General features: G+C 47.5%; 1 long non-coding RNA gene across 3 annotated transcripts in view; it reads right to left on the bottom strand.

Moving 5' to 3' along the window:
• LOC137661569 (uncharacterized) overlaps positions 1 to 14,013 on the bottom strand; it is a 67,158-nt gene that overhangs the window by 12,506 nt on the left and 40,639 nt on the right. The window lies entirely within an intron of this gene.

The raw sequence follows: 14,013 nt of genomic DNA, 5'->3' as shown, positions 1-14,013 counted from the left end.
AAGGAGTGACCAGGAGGACGCAGGCTCCCTGCAGTGAGTCTGCCCTGCATCTCAGGGCCAGCACGCTCCCCCCCAGCCGCCCATCACCTCCTCAGAACCGGGCTTGGTGCCCTCCAGGGAGGGAAGCAGGGCTTTCCCACCTCTGCTTACGCTCCTTCGCTCTCATTTTTGGGAAGTAACAGAGCACTGAGAAGGGTAACAGGTGGGAAAAGGAGCAGAAGGCAATCCCAGTCCAAAATCCATCGGGCAGCTGGGGAAGCAAGTGGCCAAACGAAAGTGAGCAGAAGCAAACCAAGGAAGGGACAGCAAGCCCAGAGACATTATTTTGCATGCTCCAGAAGTGCAAACTTGGGAAAAAAAAAAGCTGATCCCCAGTGCTTGAGGTTCTCCCTGCCCCTTCCAAGCATTCGAGAAAATAAAGACCTCCAGCACTGCCCAAACAACCCACCGCGTTTTGCAGAAGGTGGGTTTTCCGCATGCCCAAAGACACGTCCCCAAGATGCCACTACAACTCGACTGACCATACTGAAGGGCTCTGAAGTCTGCTATCCGCTGTCCTGCCACCCCAGCCCTGCCACAAGCTCGCCATCCAGCAGACTTCATTTGGTGGTCACTCCTTTTGATATTATGTGGTGAGTAGGAACCGCCTGGGGATTTGGCTAATTCCCAGTGTAAGCCCCAGTCAGATTCAGCACCAGCATGTCACACATGTCACCAGTAAGCATAGCAAGCATTTATGCATTTTTTAGGTGAATTTTAGCATCAACATCCCTAGAACTGAAGCCTACGTCTTCCTAGCAAGTCTCACATCTACACCCTCTGAGACAGCAGGCACAGCCGCTGTGCTCTGCGCTGTGCAGGATGCAGCAAGGTAAGGGAAGCCTGCAAACCACAGGGGAAAGCTCTGCAGCCTACAAAAAAGACCAGGTGTATCCAGGACGTCTGCCTATCTATGATCTTCCTCTTCAAGGCACTTTTATATCCTCCTGTGATTTTAGAACCCGGCACATGCTGTTTCAGCTTTGATGCTATGCATTCTTATTATCAACCAACCAATACCTGAATATCCTTTCTTCTTGCAATAAAATCCCCCTTTTCCCTGGGGGGCACAGCTGGTAGGGCAGAACAGACCAGGCATTTAGCGTTTAATCGTAAGTATCAGCTCGAATCATCTAGGCTTGCGTGGCTCCAGAGCATTCCCACCGGCTGCGAACACCAGCCGAGTAACATCACCGTCAGACGGCAGTTGCAGGGGTATTTGGTTTAGCATCCGCAGGGGAGGAAATCATCAGCTTGCATCAGAGCACAGTGACCAATTTGTGGTCAACCAAACTACTCCCAAGAGCCAAAAAAACAAGTGTGATGCAGTAACGTCAGAAATTTGGATTGAGAACAGCAGGAGGTGTTGGGACACTTGGCCTCAGCAGGACTGACGGGGGCAGAAGCCATGCCAAAATCTGGATGCAAGGACTGCAGAAACACTGGGCCAGAAGGGACCTCAAACCGCCACCCAGCTCCGAACCCTCTCTTGGCTTGTTTGTCTTCATGCCGCTCTCCAAGGCAACACTGACGCAGCTCTGCCAAGAAGGTCGCAGGACTCGGCTGCAGCTCCCAGAGATGAGCACTGCTCGCCCCACCATCCGGGAAGGGCTGCTGTGCTGCTAACAAAGTGGTTTCTAACGCTTTTTGGGCCAGCTCCAGCATCGTTCATTCTCCTTCAACACCACCACCAGGAGCTGGAACCTACGCTTTGAGAAATGCCAGCCTACCCCGCTGCTACCAGGCACAACGGAGATGATGCACTGGAAGACAGCATCCAGAGAAGCACTTCCCTGTACGTAAATTTCTTCTAGTCCTGTCCTCAGACATGGAGAGCTCTAGCTCTACCAGGTGCTCAACCACCTCTTCCCTCCCTGCCCTCCTCCCTTCCTCCTACAAGCTGTCTGTTGACTGGCCAAAACTGCATAGCCATACTTTGAAATAATTCTGGGGATGCTTTTCAGCTTTTTCTATACTAACAGAAGTTCCTTGTCCCAGCTCATAATGGAGACATACAGGCTGTCGCTACACAACTGACCACATGACGAGCTGCAGTACAGCCAACACTAGGACAGCAGAGGCAGCTGGCTCCAAAATTACTGCTGAAGACAGCATCCCATCAAACCACAGCCTGACACCTGTGGGTTGGGTTTTTTTTTTTCCCCTAGGTTTAACATATGCAAATCTTCCAGCTATTCCTCATAAATGAAGTTTCCCAAACAGAAGCTTCATCTTCCCAAGCCACCTGCTTTCATATTAAAAATAGAGGAGCTGAGACTGGGTGCTGTATTTCAAGTGAGGTTTTATATGACAACCGAGATTTAATTATTACCTTTGCCATTTTTCTGTGGGCTATTCAAGATCAGCCTTTGTTGTAACAGCATCTGACTGTTGATTCACAACCAGCTTGTGATTCACTGCAGCTCGCGGATCCCTTTCTGCAGTTAACCTGTTACTGCTCATTTTGGCTACGTGCATCCAATTTCCAAGAGCGCTGTTTTGCACTTGTCTTTCCTGAATTTATTTTTCTTGTTTTCAAACTACCTCTGCAGCTCATTAAGACAACTGTAAGAGAAGTTGCTACCACCTAAAGCACTTGCAATGTCTCTCTTTGCATTTCATCTTCTGTATCCTCTGCAGTCTACCATCTAATCTGCTCCTTACCCTCAAAATGCCTTCCTGACCCAACAGCGAACCATTTCTTTTAGATTCTTAAGTACCCACTTACGATGATTTCATCTTCAGCACATTTCCCAAGTTTGTTTATCGAGCTGTCAGGATTTCCTCAAGAACTACTCAACAGCTTTCAGCATGCTTTTTGGTAAAGTCACTAAAATACCAGACTTTGTATGAGTTTGCCTAGTATTGCTGCAAGCTCTCCATCCTTCAGGAGAACTTGCTACACCAGGAGGTATCACAGGTATCTGGCAACTCAGACGATATGAGTTCTGCAGTTATTTGAAATTTTCTTTAAAGTCAGATCATCCACATTCAGGATCAGCATCACCGTTTTTCTTCAAGTTTCACCTACCCAGCTGTCCCTCCGTTGCTATTTCTCTTGGCTGAGCTAGGACTTCAGGGCTGCAGAAGCTTACAAAGAAAAGCTCATGCCCAAAGGGTTAAGACTCATGATCTTTAAACCATAAATATGATTTCCACTTGAAAAGGGAACACTTCATTTAACAGACGAGGTGGCTCTGAAGGGCTTTGAAGGAAATTAAAAAAAAAGGAAGCAAGGGGAGAAAGCAAAATAACACTTCCAGAAAGTTTTCCGAAGGAAATGAGTAACCACTTGTTATTAAATGATAAATCACAGTCCTCGGGAAGTGGCATTGTCTGTGGTCTATTTTTAATGAGAAAACACCCCTGTCACTGGCACGAGGGCTGAACATGCTGATGGGACTCATCTGTGGACAGCGGGAGCATTCACTGGGAGCCACCATCTCATTCCTGCCATTCCCTTCACTTATCAGCACCCAAAACGGCATGAAAAGAAAGTGGCTTAGAGAAAAAAAAATGCACCCAGGACAACAAACATCGGCTACTGTTTCCATGGGGGAAGGACAGGAGGAAACACTAGAGACCACGCAGAGGAACCAGATCCCGAGCATAGTCTTAGGCTTTGCTTTTGTTTTCCACGTGTGAGGGATCATAGAATCACAGAATCGTTTCGGTTGGAAAGGACCTTTAAGATCATCAAGTCCAACCATTAACCTAACACTACCAAGTCCACCACTAAACCATGTCCCTAAGCACCACATCTACATGTCTTTTAAATACCTCCAGGGATGGTGACCCCACCACTTCCCTGGGCAGCCTGTTCCAATGCTTGATAACCCTTTCCATGACAAAATTTTTCCTGATATCCAATCTAAACCTCCCCTGGCACAACTTGTGGCCATTTCCTCTTGTTCTATCACTTGTTACCTGGGGAAAGAGACTGACACCCACCTCGCTACAACCTCCTTTCAGGTAGTTGTAGAGAGTGACAAGGTCTCCCCTTCCACAAGAAGCCACCAGGAAGCAAATCTGTGCTGACTCCAAAGTCCTCACACAGGTTTAGGTGACCTCCCATGTGCACTAGCATCCTCTGTGTCCCCAAGATGGGGACACGTTGGGCACGCAGCCACAATAAACTCCTCGGCCTCTTCTCCTCGGGGTCTGCCACCAAGACAGGGCTTTCTGGGGAAGCACCTGATGCTACAGCTCCGCTGATGCTGAGCACTTCAAAGGTGTAATTCGCCTGACTTTTATGCTGATAAATGAGTCACAGATTCCTGTGGCAAAGTGACTCACCGACTGGGAACAGGCACACGGTGTCGAGGGAAGGGAAGCAAAAGTCATTGGAACTAGCTGGAGGGTCAGCTACAGGCACAGCCTCAAAACCAAGCCAGAGGGACCACAAGCTCTCGGACATCATGCAGCAAGCCTCCTAGCAAGGGGACCATTTCTGGCACCTTGCACCAAGCCCAATGGGTTCTCAAGCCCTAACCAAGCATTGCAGAGCCCGAGCCAGAGGGTTCAGCTGCAGACCCACATCCCCCGCACACTCAAGCCAACTCCGAATCAAAACAACACGCGCACCCCCAAACTTTCCAAGCTGCACCAGGAATGAGCAAGAACCTATGACCGGCTCGCTGAAATACAACGCACTATGCCTAATTTTACTGTGAGGGTGACCGAGCACTGGCCCAGCTTGCCCAGGGAGGTTGTGGAGTTTCCATCCCTGGAGATATTCCAAAGCTACTGGACGTGGCCCCGGGCAACTGGCTATAGGTAGCCCACCTTGGGCGGGGAGGTTGGACCAGATTACCTCTGGAGGTGCCTTCCAGCTTCAAACCATCCTGTGATTCTGTAATTGCAAAAATGTACTTGCAATCCTCCACGTGAAATTAGCTTTCACTGACCTGGTGCAAAAAAGACTGTAATTACTCAACTTCTCAACTATTTCTGACATTCTTTCCATAGACGAGGTTTAAGCCGTTTTTTTTCCTCTTCCTTTTAATAGGAACGCCACCCCACAGTTCGCAGGAGATTATAAAACACACACACACACACACACACATCACTCTTCCAAAACAGCATCTGAAAGCATTTGTTTGATGATTTTTTTCCCTCCCCTGCCATAAACCACCACCCTGCCAGTCTCATTCATTGTGTGGCATTTTGCAACGACGTGTAAAAACCGTATTAATCATAGCTCTGAAAAAACACAAACTACTTCTCTGAGGTTTGAAGTAACCATTTGGAAGGGAAACTTCCAGGAGCCAGAGGGACTGACAGGGCTGGAGACTGAAGTCCTTCTTTTCAAAGGCCAAGTGTATCCCAATATATCCCTTGGACAGCTGCCCCGAGCCAAAGTTATAATACTTTATTCTTCAGTTCAAGTAGCAAGAAGGAGATCTGGGACAAAATCAGGACAAATACCTGAAGTGAATGGGGAGGTTTAGCGGGCAAATATGTCATAAATCTAACTGGAGGCTTGAGCTCTAACTAGAGCTTTGGTGAGTATCAATGTCTGAAGCCTCAGTTGCCTCTCACCTCCAGGATGCTGCAGGGACTGAGGCCAAATAAGGGCACCCATCCCTCACAGGCAGCACCCGAGCATCCCAGACCCAGAGCTGGCACTCATCCATGGCAGAGTGTTGCTTCAGTAACAGGCAGAAACACAGAGATTGGCAAAGGCTACGCCAAAAAATAAAAATCATTATCATCTTTATGTTTTCTGGCCAAACACCATTGGAGAAAATTACCTTCTACATAAATCAAGCTCTTTGTCCACCTCCGCAGATTTAGTGCTTCTCGTGGACACAAGGAGGGGCTTCTGTCAGAGACGGAGTTGGGAAAAAGCACGAGGCTCTTTTCTATGTTAGATGCTTTAGCACAGATTTGCCAAAGGCTTTGGAATCCCTCTGCTTCGGAGGCAAACCATTAATAATTTAAACCCCTCCTTTTAAATTAGGAAGGGCTCTAAAAGAAGCTATTGAAAGAGAAAAACCATCATGCTCGCCGCCACCTCCAACTCAAACACTGACATTTTCTCTCAAACCCCAAAAGTGGTTTCAACAAGCTGGCAAAGGAGGAATTTACCTTCTTACCCATCCTTCCCCAGCATGTGCTCCTCTGCCATTAATCTTCCAAGATTAATCTTCCAGGCAAAGCAGCTGACCTTGGGGACAGGGAAGATGGAGCATCCCGGTACAGAATGCCCCAGAATGCTGCAACCAGGGGCAGGGGTGGTGCGAGCAGTTGCAAAGCCAAATATTTTGTGTTTATTGTTGTATTAGTAGGATAGGATAGGATAGGATAGGATAGGATAGGATAGGATAGGATAGGATAGGATAGTTCAGTTTGAAGGGACCCACAACCATTATCTAGTCCAACTGCAAGTACTTCGTATCAGAAGCGCAAGGGGAGAAAGAAAAAAAATAATCAATGAATGATCTTTTTGCTTCTTTTTAATCAATAATCCCAGACTCTTGTGCATGGTGAAGTCTCCCTCCTTATACAAAGCACACGTGCCTCTGCCCATCTCGGCTACTGATACCATTTCTTATCAGCACGTTTCATTCTTTCCCATTCTTGCAAGAGCTCTGCAAAGCAAAAAAAGGATATTATCTTTGTATTTAAGAGGCAAAAAAAGGCTGACAGGGATAGGTCTACCTCGCTATCGAGGCTCTTGCAAGAGCAGGAGCAATGTGGCAGCCCAAGATTTACTGCTGTCTACACAAGCCCCACCAGGGACCCCAGCTCCTTCATCAGCAGCCAGCCCAGGCGCAAGCCGCTGTCCTGGTATCAAGGTGGCCAGATAAAAGCACACACTCAGAGACACATCCCAGATATATGTACTTTAGATGATCAGTCCAAATTTGCAAAGAAAGATGTGTGGGGCCAGGGAACATCACCTATTTACTCTGTACCATGGCTCCTCTTGGGCACCCAGCTCAACCGGTCAAGCTGAAGAAGACCTTTGCATTGATTTGAATCCCCAATGCAGCCATGTAAACACTGGAAGAGTGCAACCTTATGTCTCTGCAAAGGATGCTTAAATACATCCTTCATGAAAAAAAGAAAGAAGAGGTATAACTATTCAAAACCTACGTGACAGTTGACCCAGTGACAGAGTGCCATCCTCCGATAGCTTTTTTAGACAGCCATGAACTTTGAATTTATTTTGTCTCCTGCTCCCAGCAGCTCCTAAACAGTGCGAGCTAAATGTTTATAGAAGAGTCACTGTTTGTTTAAGTTTCAATCCATACTCACTGAGGTCCAATATGCCCAGATCCCGAAACGACAGCTGATTACAGAAGAGCCTGAAAACATGACAGAGGGGACCCTGACGCTTACCAGACCTTTCATCTGGACACTTTCTCCAGTGGGTGTTTTGGGGCGCCTTTCCCAGCTTCCTTCAAAAGAAGAGGAACTGCAGCTCTCGCCAGCCAAGGGCCACGTTTCATCAGATGCTTTGGCACAGCTCTGCTCAATGAGCTCACAGAGCCCCAGGTTTTGGGGAGCCCCCGACGTGCTCCGGAGCCTGCTCCTCCCCGACTCACAGCGAGGTGGCTGGATTGCTTCTGGAAATGCAACTGAAGCACCTGAGCTGCTTCACAGCGTGCACCAAGGCAGTGTGCAAACACCTCTGAGTGTCCAAGCCCATGCAACCCACCAGCCGCAGGTGGGGCAGGGCATTATGTCACTCTGGCTCAACAAGTCCTACCCTGACCTGGCCCTTCTGTCTCTCCTGAATTCACCAATAGCTTTTCCAACTTACCACAGTGTCCACTCCAATGAAATTACAAAGTCCTCCCATACCTTACAGAATAACTGAGGATATCCAAACTTCTTGGCTAACTGGATAACCTGTCAAGAGTCGAAAAGACACCTGTATGTGCTGACACACTTCTGCTATAAGCTAGCCAAGTCCAACAAGTCACGCAGCAGAGGATGACAGCACCTTCTGGCATGTGATGTTACACAGTTTCATGGGTCGGCCAAGGAAAAAATTAGACTGTACTTCAGATGTGGTGACTTCAATCTATTCATCCCATAAAGTTATGTGTGGCCCCGTTAAACACTCCTGAACTCTTCCATTTGGGATATAACTGGGGACTCACCACCAAGAAGGTGCACACAAGAGGCGAGGCTATCAAGCAGCCATAGTGCTACAGCAATTCCCAAAGGAGCATCTCACCCTGTAGATGCTCAGTGTCCAGCTTTGCAAGCTCCCAGAGGAACAGCGGAGGCAGGGAGACACCACCCAAGCTTCTCAGCATCTTCCAATGACTGCCCAAGGCTGGTAATTCCCTTCGTTTTTATGGTTTCACATAAGTTCCTGCATGAGGAACTGAGCAGGTGCTCATACACCTCAGATGGGTAAGAGGTTGGGATGTCTTTGCCCAAGTCCAGCTACTTCAAATCCAGCACCTGGTATGAACAGCCCCTTGGATGGCTGCATGTTGCTGAAGAACTCAAAACCCCCACTGACAGCTATCGCTGTGCTCATCCCATTGAGATAAACTCTTCATCACCACTGCAGCAAGGTTGGACTTGGCAACGCTGCTCTGTCGTGGCATTCTCCAGGGGACAACAGGACCTGTTCTCCCCTGCACAGGGTGTCAGGCATTTCACCCCAATAAAATAGGAAATGTGGTGTCGAGCAAGAGGATGACTTTTGTCATCAGGTGGATCTCAAGGTTAGGTTTGTACGCTGCCATCATTAGCAGTGTCGATATCAGCTTGAAGGCCCTTGCATGGATGAAGAACCCAATCGTGCAAATGGCCGTGTCAATGCCATACGTGCATGTACTACCCGCACTCCTCCTCACACGTATTTTCTATCCGGGTGTGCCTACGCACATGCACACAGGAAGGCACCTGATGAAGTTTTATGGATGTGCTCACATGCACATGCACATGAATATGCATGAGTACACAGGCCCACCGCAAGCAAGCCATGCTTGCAGAGATTAAAGAGGAGACTGCAACATGGAAGCTGGAAATAGTGACAAGTGCTTTCATCAGTAAAACCCCAATTACCCAGCCTGCACACAGCCTCTCATCTCTACAGAGCAAGCAAAGCTACTTATTAAAGAGATGCCTTTACTGTGACCTGACTTCCAGAGAAAGGAGAGGAGCTGCCCTGGCTTTCCCATGTTTTATTTCTCCGGGTCTCAGGGGAGAGATCCACTATTGGAAGCGCACACCTCACCACACACATCACCACGGCTGGTGGGTCTAATGGAGCCAGCCATAACCGGGAGGTTGAAGGCACAAGCATACAACCAAGGAGCCTTCAAAAACAATGCTTCATGGAAGACAGACATAGATGCTTCATGGAAGAAAGCAAACTTTTACTGGGGCACAGGAGAGAGACTCTTTTCTATTTTAATTCACCTGGTCCTAAAAAAGAAAAATAAAGAAGAAAAAAAAAAAAGAAAAAATACAGCCCCCTCTTTCCCTTTGTACATAAATATTGGATCTGAGCGCTTTATGGTCTTATAACGAAATAATATCAAGTCTATGTGCTGCATCTTTTATCAAAGCCTTTTATGAACATCAAAACCAGCTCCTCTGCGCTCTTTTATACTTTCCTGCTGTCACTCACAATTGATAAAAGGGGACTACAGAGATACAAAGGGTAAAGCACTTCCCAGCACTGTCACAGGGAGCGAGGGACAAAAAACAGCTTTTCCTCAAAGCTCTGAAATCTAAGAGCAATCTCATGACATAATGTCACTTTTAGCACAAGAAATGAATAATAGATATTCAAAATATAATCATACTTTCACGAGTAAACAACGCTTTGCAGTGTCAAAGCTTTTCAGCAGCACTGTCAAGCCTTTGCAGAAGGATCGACCGTGCCATCACCGTACCACCACCGGGAAGCAAACGCTGCGAGAATAAACAGGCGTTTAGCCGGAAGGCAGGGTCTCTCTGGCCAAACTCCATTTGTCTTCTCTAGAGACACGCATCCAGATCCCCTCCATAAAAAAGGGGAGGTATGGAGATTAACAAGATGAACCAGAAACTCTTTACACATAAACTTGACTCTGACCCTGCCATCTCTCAGACACTTGCAATAAATCCAAACCTCCTCCCCATCTGTACAATGAGCAGGCTTACTCTCACCTATATTCAAAAGATACGAACATTAATTAACTCCAACATTAAAAAAAACACAGTTGAAAGATGGTAGCTGCTAGAATATTCATGACTTACCCAGCCTGTTTATATAACTGGATAGGGAGCAAATCCCCCATGCAAACCATAGCAAACGCGAGAGCACTATTTAGGTGTTCAGCATCTTTTCCACAGAAGGCAAATTCCACAACTTGCGGTCACTGTTATTTTTTTTCCTGCCTTGCAGAGTAAGAGTTAGGAATTCGAAGGGAGGAAGTGATAAACCCATGATAAAAAAAATTCCAGTGAACTTTCAGCATTATCCTAACCAAAAAAGAATTTCCTCCTTAGTCATCCACAGGCAGCGTAAGCCAGCTCCCCCATGAATTACAGAAGGGCAGGGGGAAAAATGCTTATCTGGGAGATTACTTTTCTTCCTAGTACCTTGGTATTTAATTTTTAAGCAGGGCAAAGGTCAAACGAAAACCACCTGATGCTGATATAAACGCAGCCCTGGATAAAACTGCACAGGGACCCTAGCAGAAAGAGCTGCTCCTTGCAATAAGCTTAATGAAAACCGAGGGTGCCAGCGGGGAGGGCGATGGCACTTCAGCATCCCTTTGCCACAAGGATGCTGTCAGCTGGCAGGAGGGCACATCCACACTGTCGAGGTGGCCAAGCCAAAAGGCAGCAAAAGCCCCCATAGCCCACAGGGAGCTGGGGGCAGCGTGGGGGTCCCAGCATCGCTCAGCACCCCACTGAATGCCCCCAGCACTCCCTTTCGGCCAGGCAAACTGGGGTGTTGAGCCCAGGCTGGAGCTGGACCTCTCACCTGGGCAGTGGGCAGGGATCCACCTTCCAGGGGCACCAGGGCTGGGACACCTCAGTGCCTCTTCTCACAACTTGTCTATGATAATTTATATAAAAATATATAATTTTTTTATTGCTTAACAGCGGGTCTCCTTTTTGCTGATGGAGCCTTGGGTTTGACCTCCTGGCTTTGACACTGCAAAGGTAAAAAGGAGGTGGCACAATGATGGTGTCCTGCAAAAGCAGGGCCAGCGAAACCACAGGATCCCCAAAAAACTGCCAGGGAAAAACCAGGAGGATGGGTGCAAGATTTGCTTCCAGCTCCAGAAACACCCTCAGAATAAAAAACTGCCCAAAACAGTATTTTGTGTTTCTGAACTGGGCTCCATGCCACAGGACCAGAAGATTGGGCAGATGCCCTCCCTTGGTGGCAGGCTGGCCCCATGGCAGCCATTCCTGACTGACAGTTTTTGTCTGCTGCCCGAAATCAGCAACAGGATCGGCTTGGAGATGATTAAAAATTAATTACAAACTCTTCAGATCATGTCCCATTTGTGGCTTTGGGACAGCGCAAATCCTGCCACCTTCACCAACGGCCCCTCCAAGGGCCTCTCGCAGCCTTGGGATGCCAGCCAGCTTTGGAGGCTTTACATTTTCGTGGCGTGAGACAAATTTCACTACAAGTTCCTCAATATTAATCCACGTAATGCTGCTCAGCAGATGGGAGCCCAGGAAAACAGCCTGTCGACACCTTCGGCTCTGCAGAGCCCCTCAAAGCAATGCAAAGGCTTTGGGAGCCGAGCAGACACTCTTGCTTTGTTGGCTTTAGCAATGATACGTCTTGTGATAGTTCACTGCTCCTTTGCAACCTGAAGCAGCACAGTCAGTCAGCAGATAGTTAAGTATTTACTGTGCATAGTAAGTCATGGAAAAAGCAAAGATCACACATTAAGAAAGATCTTTATTCTGAAAGTCATGACTATGATGCTTTAGTCAATACAAAGCACCGAGCAACATCTCGAAACAATAGAGGACCATTCAACACACACTAGCAGGATTATTCCAGACCTTTAAAAATATATAATTATTTATTTACTTATAGAAATAAAATAAATAGGAATACAGCCTTGTGCATTGCCAATTAGATGCCCTGCAACGAGGGCATGAAGTTTGGGCACAAATGGCATACGCCGAGATGCTGTTAGCAAGTGCCCCAAGAGAGGAACAGACCCTACGGAGTGAAAATGCATGCTGCAACAAGGCTGAAGGTTTTAGCATAACCTGAGGACTAAGATCCACAATTAACTGCCCAGCAAGCAAAAGCCAACATCCTCCAAACCATGGTCCTGGGGTCAACAGCAGCAGGATGAGCACAGGTCCATCAGCACCCCTCGCCCTGGGCACACTCTCCTCCAAACCCCCCCAGGCAGGACAGGGAAAGAAAGCAAAATTAAAAAAAAAAAAAAAGCAAAGCAAAATTTCGGCATCAGCAGCTTCAGCCCTTCCACTAAGCAGAGGAATAAGCGAATCCAAAGATTCAGCTGTAAATATTTTAAAAGTGGCAAATGGACTTCTGGCAGCCAAGAACCTTTAAAAGCACTTATTTGCATTTGCTGCCCCCAATCCTTGCAAATCCAGCCTGCTGAAGTGGTAAGGTAGGTTGCCCACAAACTGAAAGCTGAAATTAATTTCAGCCCCAATTCCAGAGAACCGAGAGTAATTTTAGAAGCAGGAAACCATCAAGCAAGAGACAGCATCTGTAGATTAAATCCTCTTCCTCTGCCAGGCTTCGATACATTCGCCTCACAAAACCATAAAGTAAGACTCCCTAAAAAAAGCTTCATTGTCAAATTTATTTTATAGCTTTGAGGTTATTTTTTTTTTCCCCTTAAACCAATAAATACTCTCAATTCCTTTATTTGCTGCCAGCTGGGGAGAGATTTGAAAACTTCTGCAAACCTGCACTTTTAGTGCTTGTCTGTGCTGGATGCTGAAAAATTCCTCTCGGGTGAGAGTGAGAGGGGTTAGTCATGACGAGAACATCGCTGCAATGTGCCACGGCTGCTTTTCACTGTCATCCAACCATCGCTAATACCGACTTAGCCCATCCGTGATTTTTACAATCAGTTATGTGCTTTTGAAACACACACCCAAATACATTATCCTCACAAGCAGCCAAACCGTAGCTTTTTGTATTTTTTTTTCTTAATTAATAACATGCATCCGTCCACAGACCTACCCCGTAAAGAACTTTTTGACCCAGCGCTCCGCACCCTGACTGAAAGGCTTTTGCTATTTTACCAGCAAGCATTTCAAATGCTGATGGAGTCCATCTTTTAACCAGCCCCCAGCGGCAGCCCTCCCAGCCCGCGTCCTCGCGCTGACCGAGGGGAAAGCCCTTAAGTCACACTCCTTTTAAAGCTGCCCCACGTCTGTGCAGGATGAGACCGACTCTGAACAAAACGCAAGGTGATTTCTCTTCCCCATAAAAGATTTGCAACTGAAACATCATTCTTTGCCAAGCTCTAGTTCTCAGGCTGCCTCCAGCTACTGGCAGGCTCTCGTGTGCCTGCAAGGCCTCGTGTGACTCCCTTTACAAGGGGCAACGCTGATCGCAAGATCTGGGGTATATCTACCGTGCCTACCAACTACCAACGCCACGGATCTCCATCTTCCCTGAGGGGTGGGAGCCTGCAGACGCTGCCGGGCTGAGCCTCCAAGCAGTCTTCCTGGAGAAGGTTCTGTCTCAGCACATGACCACATTGCACAGGGCTTGATCACCAACCATCCCCACCAACCCGGCACGATGCTGCTTTTCACCTACCGTGTCCAAATCCCTGTGGTTAATTCCAGCCTCTCTTACAGGCACAGCAAGAGCTTGACTTTCCTGCTAGTTAAAGCAAAGAACCTTTTTATCCTCAATCTTTGTCTACCATCTCTCTTTGGCCTACAGGTCGCAGTCAAAATTCAAGAGTGAGGCGACCAATTTTGTTTCCTCCCGCACACGCTCTACCCCCTCACTTCCTTCCTTTCATCTGATGCGAA

Source organism: Nyctibius grandis, chromosome 3, assembly GCF_013368605.1.
Source record: "Nyctibius grandis isolate bNycGra1 chromosome 3, bNycGra1.pri, whole genome shotgun sequence".
Taxonomy (NCBI): domain Eukaryota; kingdom Metazoa; phylum Chordata; class Aves; order Nyctibiiformes; family Nyctibiidae; genus Nyctibius; species Nyctibius grandis.
Note: the sequence above shows the minus strand (reverse complement) of the source record. Positions and strands in the feature narration are given on the sequence as shown.